This window comes from Schistocerca americana, chromosome 3 (assembly GCF_021461395.2).
Source record: "Schistocerca americana isolate TAMUIC-IGC-003095 chromosome 3, iqSchAmer2.1, whole genome shotgun sequence".
In the NCBI taxonomy this organism is placed as follows: domain Eukaryota; kingdom Metazoa; phylum Arthropoda; class Insecta; order Orthoptera; family Acrididae; genus Schistocerca; species Schistocerca americana.
In genome coordinates this window covers 230,757,155-230,769,301 of record NC_060121.1, presented here as the reverse complement: position 1 = coordinate 230,769,301, position 12,147 = coordinate 230,757,155, and the positions used below count along the sequence as shown (strand labels likewise).

General features: G+C 41.4%; 1 protein-coding gene across 1 annotated transcript in view; it reads right to left on the bottom strand.

Annotated features, from left to right (window-relative positions):
* The window catches only part of LOC124605609 (origin recognition complex subunit 1), a 127,449-nt gene extending 115,517 nt beyond the window's left edge, over positions 1–11,932 (bottom strand). The window contains exon 1 of the mRNA XM_047137406.1: positions 11,801–11,932. The gene's annotated coding sequence lies outside the window, so the exon portion shown is untranslated. The remainder of the gene's footprint in view (positions 1–11,800) is intronic.
* Positions 11,933–12,147: the final 215 nt, after the last annotated feature.

Sequence of the window (12,147 nt, the reverse complement as noted above, 5' to 3'; positions counted from 1 at the left end):
CGAGAGAAAGGACTGAATAAAAATGGGAGGACAACCATGAAAACCCCATTCTTGAAGCTGGGCATTGATAAGATGCCTCCAAGTTGTATCGTAGGCCTTCTTGACGTCAAAAAATATATCTAAAAGACGATGCCAGTGCTGGAAAGCCTGTTGTACAGCCACTTCCAGGAGGGCCAGGTCATCAAAGATGGAGTGGTACCTCCTGAACCCATACTGAAAGCAACTAAGGAATTGCCTTGATTCTAAGATCCAGACAAGGCAGTAGTTGACCATCCAATCCAAGGCCTTTCCCATGCAGCTTGTGAGGGCAACACTACAGTAACTACTCGGGAATGTACGGTCTTTCCCAGATTTTAAAAGAGGAATTACAATTGCCTCACGCCAGGAGTCGGGAAAGTGACCTGACTCCTATATGACATTAAAAAGAAGTGCAAGGAGGATATCTTTGTTTCGTCTTGTGATGGGCCACAGCATACTGTAATGGATTGGTTGTGACCAGGGGGCGTGTCATGAGCCACAGACAACGCAGAATCCATCTCCCACATGGAAAATGGACAGTTGTAATCTTCATCAGCGGTGAACAGTAGTCCAAACTGGACCTCTCAACAACTGCTCTACGGCGCTGGAAACCTGCATCCTGTCTGGCTGTTGCAGTAACTGTGGCAAAATAGGCAGCCATAGTATGGGCAATGTCTCATGTATTGGTTTGGATTGTGCTGTTCCCATTACAGCAGTCATGGGGCACCTCCCTCTTCTCCCAGAAATTCTCCTGATGGTCTCCCATACAACAGAACACTTTGTAGAACAATTAATGGTGTTCAGGAACCGTTACCTACCACAACCTCTTCTTGCTCTATCGAAGAATCCGGTGACATTTCACCCTCGCCACCCAAAAGGCTGCAAGGTTCTCTGGCAGTTGATCGGCACTTGAACCTACGCAGAACCGCATGCCTAGTCCTGATTGCAGAGCCCCATTTGTCATCCAACAAGGGACAGGCTGCCTCTTCAGTAGTCCCGTGGGGTGTGGAATGGATGCTTCAGCGGCATGGTGGATCACTTTGGTAATATGATCCACCCATTCCACAACATTGACACAATGTTCAAACTGTGCTAGCTGTCCATGAAGTTTCCAGTCTGCTCTACTGAGCACCCATCGTGGTGGTTTCCTTTCTGGTTCCACTATCTGGCATGTGAATCCAAATTGGGAAGTGAGTGCAAGTCATTGACCACTTCCCATTGTGCAGGGGAAGCAAGAGCTGGAAATCAAAGTGAGAGATCGATGGCACAGAATGACCCAGTTGCAACGCAGAAGTACGTGCTTTTCCCGTACTTAGCAAATATGCACATGATGACACGAGAAGCCTCTCAATCGCTCCACCCCTGGGACAGGTAGTTGCAGAACCCCAAAGCACATTGTGTGCATTAAAATCACCACAGAGGGTGATGGGGTGGGGGAGCTGCGTAAGGCCGTTTAGAGCCTCTTCACTGAGCGTATCATGTGGCAAGCAGGTAAAGGGAACATACTGTGAACGAATGACGCACAAGCACTGATATAGCAACTGCCTGTAAATTCTTTGTAAGTGAGTGAGGCGAGGAGTGGTAGTCGGTACTGACAAAAATACATCCTCTAGCTCTCTCTCACTTGGGTTGTCCTTCTTGTGGAGTACATACCCTTGTAGCTCACAGGTGTATGACTGTGAAATTAGTCTCCTGGAGACACAGACACAGTCGTCTACTCTGAAATAGTAGGCGAAGTTCCTCCACATGCATCCTGAAACCTTGCAAGTTCCACAGAAGTATGGGAGCCATCTATCAAGGAGGTAGCACCTTCGTCCTGTCTCTATGCAGGGGTGGGGAGACTGCAGAGGGTGGAGGTTCAGTCATGGGGTGAGATGATTGCCCCACACATACTACATACTCCATCAGCTCCAGGAAGAGTCAGCAGAATCATCAGGTAGAATCATATCAACATGGTCCGACAGTTTACTACTCGATTTCATCTGCTGTTGCTGCTTTACAGTAGCTTCTCGCTGTTTCGAGGGGTTTGCTGGAGCTGGAGTAGGAGGGGTAATGGCTGCGGCGCTGGACTTTTGAACAGCCTCAGCCTTTGGAAGTGCCATGGACTCATCCTTGTTGGCTACTCTACCTTTGCCTGCTGTTCTAGTGGACATTACAGGCTCTGAAACACTTGCTGCCTTGCAAGTGCATTGACACTCGCCACCTCCGTTTGAGTAGAGGCATCAGCTTTTGGAATAGGCTTCTGAGAATTGAAGCAAAAGATGTGGCAAATGTGGGAGGCCGCATGGACTTAAATATCTTTTTGGCCTCACCTTGTGCTTTGCATTCCTCTACAAAGAACCTTCACAGTCCCTACTCCAAACAGGGTAGAGCAGTTGATACATTTGGCAGGAGACGAGTAACCAACTCTTTCATGAGTGGCCTTACCACAGTTGCCACATGTCACTGGCTTTTGAAGCAGCGCATTTGGTTTGGGAAATAAGGCGCATGCTAAGGTGAAGAAAGCCAGCCTGAACATGCTCAGGAAGTTTTGTGCTACTGAATGTCAGGATAAAAGAATCAGATTTGATAGGACCCCCATCTATCCTCTTCATGATGTTTTAAATGTCTACTACACCTCCTGGAGCCTACTCACGTTGCAGTTCCTCCTTGGGAATCTCGATGAGATCCCTGAACATCACAATGCCTTTGCTATAGTTCAAGGTGGTGTGCAGTTCAGTGTCTATTACATACTCTCGGAGCTACTTTGCTGTTTGTAGGTTAGAGGCTTGCTGGGAATTGTAAGTTTCCACTAACAGTGTCCCATAGCGCAAATGCTTCACTGATTATATGGAGCCACAGATCCCCTCCAAACCCTTTTGTACATAGAAGGGCGAAACCTTTTCAAAAGTACCCTCCTTCCATTTCACTACTAAAAACACATTCCGAGTACCAGGATGCACTCTGTTACTAAATCTGTACTTTTCGAATGAACTTGTCAATCAGGACTTGTTACACGAGCCCTCTTGTTAGATGGGGTACCTTCCAGTGGTACATCCTTTCTGCTGGGTGGAGGAAAAGCAAATTTCAGAGGATCCATTTGAGTCCCACAAACATCTGAGGTGTGGCAGGTTCCCCAGAGGTTTCCAGCTAGCAACTGTTCCACCTCAACAGCCATGCATCTCATCAGAGTGCAGCAAACCTCAAGACTGAGGGTTTTTTTTATACAGGTTTTTACAAATCTCACGATCCAGACAGTAAAGCCAAGATCTCCATTCCCTGTGACACACAACTTGGTGGTTGCTGAAGCATGCCCAGAGCTTATGGTGACAAAGAACTGGGAGCTCTGACCAGTCTTCGTCTCAGGAACCCCGGGGTCACCAAGCCCCTACCCAGCAAAAGAATCCACACTGAATAATTATCTGACTGACTCCCAAGCTTTAACATGGCTGCCTAAACTATATTCTACACAAGTTAAGAGTTTTCATGAAGAACTGCAATCACTGATGGACAGTCGGTTGGTTGGTTACGCTCTCTCTCTCTCTCTCTCTCTCTCTCTCTCTCTCTCTCTCTCTCTCTCTCTCTCTCTCTCTCCCTGCAGAGTTCCATTATTCACTGACACACTTCCTGAAATGTACTCTCAGTTGTGCAAAATCTGCTTCTCCTTAAAATGGGGCTGGCTATTAAAATTGCAGCTGCAGAAAGGACACCAAATAACATAATTTTTTCCTATTGTATATATACAGTACACTATTAAGAACACATGAATGTAATATCAGGTATTCAGGGCTATACAGTGAACCTCTCCCAGTCTCAACAGCTGTATGTTGAGTAAGACAAAGACAAATTAAGCTCGAGTGACAGCTAGAGGTGCATCATCATCACATTACAAATGTTATCACTGGCTGTCCAAATTAATGGCTATGCAAATCCGAGGTAACTGTGTTGCATACCCAATGGCATCCCATTCCACCACACCAAATGCTTTGCCATATGAGAGGGATAAATGCAATGTGACGCTTTTCGGAACTGAGACACATCTGGAAAGCTGAGGTGCGACAAACAAAACTACCTCCTAACTCAAGATATGTGTATGGCTGTTCAACATTAAATGAACAAGCAAAAATTGATGTTGCTCATAAGTACTAGTATGGTGTTAGAAATACATCAATTCCAGATCTGAATGACAGTCATGGGACCCACAATGTGAGCACCAAAATTGTGGAATGATAAACTGTGGTCTCAGCAGAAAATAATCCTGTCATTGTGTATTTCTGACATATGCTGATAGATGTTTATCCTCCTCACATGAGGCACAATCTTCTCCCAAACAAAGCAACATCCAAATGTGATTTCTAAATGAGAAACCCACAGCATAATCTTTACATACAAACAAGATATAGATGGTGTTACTCCTCCTACCTACTATGTAAGCCTATAGCATTTTTCATGCACATAACACAGACTTCAATCACCAATAATACATTCTGCTTCACTATTTACAACAGTCCTGTCAATGTTGGGGTAACTTTTCAATTCCATGACTGCAGAAATCACACGGTTTTGGGGCGAAGAGCTCGTCGAGTCATGTTCGGATCACTTCATCTAGAATGGAACTTCCTTAAAGGTTGTTTGACAGAAAGTGAAAAGGTGAAATCTGAGGGTACAAGAAGATCAAGGAATAAGGTGGGTGTGGAATGACTTCCCAACCCAACTTGTGTATAGTGTTTTTTTCTCAGTCTAGTAGGATGCAGGCAGGCGTTATCATGGAGTAGCATCACTTCTCACAGCCTTCCTGGTCACATTTCTTGGATTGTGTCTGCAAGACATCTCAATTGTTGACAATAAATGTCAGCAGTGATGGTTCGACACGGGGAACAATTTGTAGTACACCACACCATCACTGTTCCACCAGATGCATTACATTATCTTTTGTGGATGTTTGCAGGTCTTTGTATGGGAGTTGCTGCTTTGTTTGGACTCAACAATCATTTTCTTTTCCTTATATTAGCATTAAGACATCATTTCTCGTCACCAGTAACGATACAGGATAGGAATGGTCGGTGTTATTCATGAGTCATCTGATGACAAGCAAGCAGAGTTGTACATTTGGCCACCCACAATTTCTGTGTGTTTGGCTTGGAACATGTGGTACTGCTGCACCTGATTTTTGAACCTTTCTCATTGCATAAAAATATTGTATGATGGTGGAATGATCACATTTCATTACATTTGCTACTTCTTGACTACACTAACTATTTTCAACAAACACTGAAGGTCTTCTGAACGTGAAGAGTCACTAATGTCAAAACAATCCTTCCTAAAACAAGAAAACCATTTTCTCGCTGTGCTCTGCCCAATTGCATTACGCCTATAAACTGTAAATATTTCTGGCTGCTTCCATAGCTGTCACCCCTTTATTGAACTCAAACAGAACAACAGGTCAGAAATGTTCCAATTTCTCCACTCAGGACTCCATTTTCTAGCATCCACAGCTCCTCTCAGTATCTCCAAATGACAACATGTAAACTCAAATAGCAACAGTGAATTACAAATAAAAAATGACAATTGCTAAATAAGCCCTTAGCAACCAGAATACCAACACACAAAACAAAAATGCTACAAGCTTATGCACCAACCTAAAATATCCTAGCAAACAGTATTAGCTCATTAATGGTTAGCAGTGTAACAGTCCTGCCTCACTGCTGTCTTTACTGGACTTATAACAACAGCCAATATTTACTCACACACAGTAAATATCTTGTCTGGCAGGGAACACAATCACAGAACAAGAAAGGCAAAACATGCGTTCACTACTATAAACACTGTAGTGAATGGGTTATCAGAATCAAAATAAACACAAAGTGACAAACGCAAATAGAAGTAAAAGTATACAGGCCTACTAGTTTCACAGATGTGAAGAGACTGAATTAATGTATGAAGATACACAAGAAATTACTCAGTTTGTGAGAGACATATTTAATTGTGATGGAGAGCTGAACCTGATAGCACAAAGAGAGAGAAAAACAGTGTAACACATAATGGGGGAAAAAAAGGGGGATTACTCAGTTTGTGAGAGACACATTTAATTGTGATGGAGAGCTGAACCTGATAGCACAAAGAGAGAGAAAAACAGTGTAACACATAATGGGGGAAAAAAAGGGGGATTACTCAGTTTGTGAGAGACACATTTAATTGTGATGGAGAGCTGAACCTGATAGCACAAAGAGAGAGAAAAACAGTGTAACACATAATGGGGGAAAAAAAGGGGGGAGTTACTTTTTACAATTTGATACATAATCATTACAAACCCTTGGTTTCAGGAACGTGACAAAAGATCTTACAGGAGCAAGAGAGATATGGAATACCACAAAGTTTCATATAGAATACATAGTGGTATTTTGAGAAAAATTGAAAAAACCAGATAGCAAACAAGTTAGTAAAAGGTAAGAAATTAAGGAGATGAGATCTGGATAAGTTGCAACAATCAGAGACGACTGAGTGTTTCAGTATTAGGCAGCAACTAACTGAAACAGGGAAAGGAATGTAACAGAAGAGGAATGAGCAGCTATGAGAGATGAAATAGTAAAGACAGCACAGGAAAAACCACGTAAAAAGAAAAGGGTCGACAGAAGCGTCCGATCCCACACGTCGGCTTTGACCCGTGACGTAAGGGTGTTGTCGTGTGTGACGTCATGACGGCGCGGAGTTTGGTTTGAGTGTGGCTGTCTCCAGTTCTGTTTTATCTTATTTTATTTACTTTTCTGATCTGTTCGTTCTATCTCGTGAGATTTTTTTTTTTTTTTTTTAATTTAAAAACACTTATTACTTATTTTAATTATCTGTTTCCTCCAATTTCTGTTTTAGTTTATTATATATATCTTTCTGATCTGTTCGTTCTATCCCGTGAGATTTTTTTGTTTTTAAAGACAAAAAACACTAATCAGCTACTGAAGCATCTTTATCTTCTATGGGTTGCAGGGGTTACGACCCCTGGGGTGGTGGGTGGGTATTCATGCATGGCTGTCTTCGCTTACATGTTGTAGCTACGCAAGGCGTCTAAATTTGTTTATATTTAGTTTACCCCCACCCAAAACACCCCATTTTCCGCACTTGTCCCGTTAGTGTCATTAGGCTTCTTGTGGAAAGTGTGTGTGTTTGTTTTTGTTTCCGCCATATTTGTGACGTCATGGGTCAAAGCAGACGGGCAGAATCGGACGCTTCCGTATTTCCAAAGAAAAAGGCTCAACAGCAGCTCTTGGACAATACAGGAGATATTAAATTTAATTTATGGAAAGTGGAAACACACATGAAGCAACTGAAATACAAACTGGAATATAGATATCGAAAACTGAGTCTGATAAGTAGTCCATAATAAGTGTTTAACATCCTGTCGACAACTAGGTCAGTAGAGATGGAGCACAAGCTTCGATTAGAGGAAACTGAAGAAGGAAAGCAGCCATTTCCTTTCGAAGGAACCATCCTGGCATTTGCCTTAATCGATTTAGGGAAACTATGGAGAACCTAAATCAGTACAGCCAGACATGGGTTTGAAGAGTCGTCCTCTGGAATGTGAGATGCGAGTCCAGTGTGTTTATCACCGCACAAATCCACTCAGTTTGGAGAAAAGAGAAACAGCTGTACAGCTATCAAGCACTCAATTGACAAGCCAGTACTAAGCCAAGAAGGAAAGGTTGTACGAGGGAAGGAACATCTGAAATTGCTATATGAAGAAAGGAAACTGCTTCAGGTTGGATTTCATTGGAACCTTTGTGGACAGTGACCGATTTAATTCAAAGAGGAAGTCAGTAATCAGGTGTGATTCAATCTGCACTTTATTGCAGACCTCGATTTCAGTTACAAGATAGCAATCGCCAGCGCATATGAAGTGAGACACATGTGCCCTGATGATAATTATCCTGTAGCTAAAATCTAGACAAGCACCAAAGTAAAGATTGAATCACGGTTGACTTTCTTCCCATTTGAAAGGGAAGGTGATAACAATATGATGCAAAAGTAAGAGGAAACAGACACAGATTAGAAGGGTGATACAATGCTATAAGAATAATTTGCACAGCAGCCAGTGTATTGTCAATATAAGATGTGAGAAGAGACAGCTTTTTAGCAGATGTGTTGCTTGGGGTGGCACACTCTAATGTTGAGTTTTGATGTCAGTGAAGTGGTTTTGTTGCGATTTAGAAAAGGTTGTTTTGTGGGCTAATACACTGGATATGGCTTTGAATTTTAACAGTCGTCGATAATGGTTGCTACAACATATACCATTAATTTTAAGCAATAATATCATGCTTTAGTACACTATATTAAGAGAAACCATTGTGGGACAGGAATCAAAATGGTGAGGGTTGCTGCATCACATACCAGTCACAGTCTCCTGTGGATGCTTTTGGGTAGGGGTCAACTGTTATTTTGAAATTTTTGTTTCCTATAGAGATTTGAGGATAAAATATGACTGTTAAACATAAACTGGAATTTAAAAATGATGAAACTGTGGTTTGCACTAACATAAGAGGGAAATTGGGGCAGTTAAATTATTGTTTTCTTTTTTTGGGAGGGAGAAAAAGGCAGTCTTCTGCCTTGCACACTAATTTAGAAGAATATTGATGACAGAAGTATTTGATGTGCAATTTCTTCTCAGAGTTTTAAGAAACTTATGGGGAAAATTTATAGACCAAAGTTAGTTTGTTGAGCTGAGGAGGGGAGGGTACATTATAAGATGTGAGTTTTGTGATTGTAGTTTGGAATTTGGGGTAATGGTGCAGTTTTCTGTGCCACTGTTTGGGAGGGATTTGGGAGAGGAGCCAAGGGAGGAAGTTTTAAGTTAGTTTGGCTTATCCTGAAAAGATTATTTCAATTTTTAAAACTTAATTTTAGTTTTATTGGTGTTTTTTAGTAGGCATATGGGTATTGAGAGGGATTTTCAAGTGTGGGAGATGTGCAGGTCTTTGGAGGAAAGTAGATGGAGTAAATGTTTATTTATTTATTTTTGTGGCTCTTTATTTATTTACTGAATGGTGGTATTATCTTGTGGTCAATATTTTTTGTACAATGAAGTTTCTTGATTTATATGTTGTTAAAATGTATTTATTTAGTTTTCATTCATATTACAAATGTACTGATGCGAGCTTCGTGGGTATTGTTGACTTCATTTTTTCAGTAATGGCTAACTGAAGTTAGCGATACAAGATATATGTTTATATAGTCATAAAATTTGGTTTGTGTGCACTGTTTATTCGTCATCAGTGTGTATTGTGTTCATTTTAGGTTGTGTGAATTCGTGAACTAGCAGAAATGTATCTCCCTCCCCCCCCCCCCCCCCCCCCCTCCCCAAAGCTCCTGCTTCACATTAGTTGGTACAGTGGAGTTCAGTATATACATTGATTATTTAGTATTTATGTAATGTGGGGTCAATGGATATTTGTATTTGGTTCATATGTAATGGAGAGAGTGTTCCACCTAAAGCCCCCAAGTTTCCATAGGTGTCTCTCATATTTGTTTTACCTTTATTTTGAATGTATTTTCCATTATGAGATTGGTGTTGTCTGTTTGAGGTGGATGCATGTTTAGGATAACAGTGAAAATAATGGATGTAGATGAAATACTTGTTTCTGTCATTTTGACTGTCTACAGCAATGGCAATGTCAATGCTTCAGCATTTTCACATGAATTTTTGCAGCCTTTCATATTAATGGAGATTCTAACAGTTGGCACTTAAACATTAGGATTTGCTACCAGTCAATTAGTTACCACAACCATATCTTCTGCTTCCACATTTGTTGGCTTCAGCGACTTGCAATCAAACTGTCACCTTCCAACCTTGGGCTGCATTAGAAATCAGTCTGTCACCACAACCACGATTTCATATGGGTCCAATATGTAACTTCAGCCATATATTTTTGTTTTATGACCCTCAAGATTCTCCTTGATAAGGGGAACCACAGGACACTGAATGAACACATAAACGAATTAACTAGGAACTTTGTTTATGAGTTATCTTTGTACCAGATACAAGTTCACCACTTCTTGAAATCTAATGTCATACTTCGGATTTTGTTATGATCATCTATAGGATAGTCACATACACAAGTAAAAACCACCATACACAGAACCTCAATTTTGTTTCCCCATAGATCTTTCTCGTCCTCCTACCCACAGATTTTGTGGTGGTGGTGGTGGTGGTGGTTAGTGTTTAACGTCCCGTCAACAACGAGGTCATTAGAGACGGAGCTCATGCTCGGGTTAGGGAAGGATTGGGAAGGAAATCGGCCGTGCCCTTTCAAAGGAACCATCCCGGCATTTGCCTGAAGCGATTTAGGGAAATCACGGAAAACCTAAATCAGGATGGCTGGAGACGGGATTGAACTGTCGTCCTCCCGAATGCGAGTCCAGTGTGCTAACCACTGCGCCACCTCGCTCGGTCAGATTTTGTGTGCATGTATTTGTTCCAATATTCATATTCTCACTAAATAAACCAGCGACCTTCAGCTGTCCCAGCGACCTTCAGCTGTCAACAATCACTCCACTGCAGAACTGAAGTTCAGCCCAAATATTACAATTAAGCCAAGTACAGGACGCAAAACAGTATGAACACATTAAAAAGATGAGTAGCCATATCACAAGATAGAAACCTACAAGGAGAGGAAGTGAAGTATAACTGAGGGAAAGGTGGATATCCCAACAAAAAACTGCCTAATGCTTGAATGCTAGAAGAAGGAAAGTTGTTCTCTTTTCTTCCATTGGGTTAATTCTATACCACTGTATGAAATGCTGTATGAATTTGGAACCACAGAAAATAAGCATTGGTTGATGGAATCTGAAGTAACAATGAGCCACTTAAATGACTCAGTTTGGAGAACATTACTCATAAAAGGTGCAGATCCAAATACTGAGTTCTAGCCTATCATCAGCAAGGACTCCGATAGGAGTAGAAAAGTGCACAAATCACATAATCAAAAAAAGGATGTATTCAGTACATATCATTTCCAACTACACTGTTAAAATAACTTTACAGCTGGCATTTGGGACGTGTATGGTACATAACTTCATTAATAAATTTTCCGCCCTTTAAGCTTGTAAGAAACTACCATCATTTGATCAAATGGGCAATATTTGAAAACAGGTTGTAATAATAATAAAATATGTATGTAACCACAAATCATCGTTTCTGTAACTAGCAGCAGAGATACATCGCCACCGTCATACACATCACACCATGCGACATTTGTGGTAAAACAGTATACTTCTACATGTATCTCTCCGTTTACAATATTCAAAAAGGAGGAAGTAAGATTGACAGCGCGGTTACTCGAGGTGTAACACAAGCCAGGATTACAAAGGATCGAGAAGGAAAGCGGCCATGTCTTTTTCAAAGGAGCGATCCTGAAATTAACCTGGAGTCATTTACGGAAACCACGGTAAACCTGAATCTGGATGTGCACGCGAATCCGAAATGCTAACCACTGCACCACCTCGCTCCGCATACATATTCGCATGCGAATCCAGTGTGCTAACCACTGCGCCACCTCGCCCGGTTAAAATATTAAGGCAGAATCATTTAACAGCATAACAAAGAAAACCTAACACAAATTTATTTGGTTATTTTATGCACTCCTTAAGCTGAATTACGAAAATGAGGGTATACATTAGCACTATTGTCTCAAAAATATATGTCGCTAGTGTTACGCTATCATACGTTGCGTGAAAATGACGATACAATATCACATAATTGGAGTCAGCTCGCTATTTAATCTTTAAATATCAAGGCCTGAAAGCAAATCGATAGTACCTGGTCCAACTGTCAAACACTCTATAGTAGTAAATAATGTGACAGTAAGATCACTGCAACATTAAATACCACACACCCTTACACAACTTTCACACATCGCTCTCTTCAAAGCAGACGACTGTATTTTCGCGCGCTAAAGTCCAATGAGTATTCATAAAACTACCAAAGATGTAAGTCCAAATTGGATGGAAATATCTCGCGCCAGTAAAACACTTGGCTGCGCTGTCGCTTTGGACACGAAATAGACATCACGTGACCATACTCAACCAGCTCCAGAAAACACCTGATTGTGCCTGTTTACCGTTCTGAGAGTAGCTGCTAAGACGTGTGCTACGGTTGTCTACTTC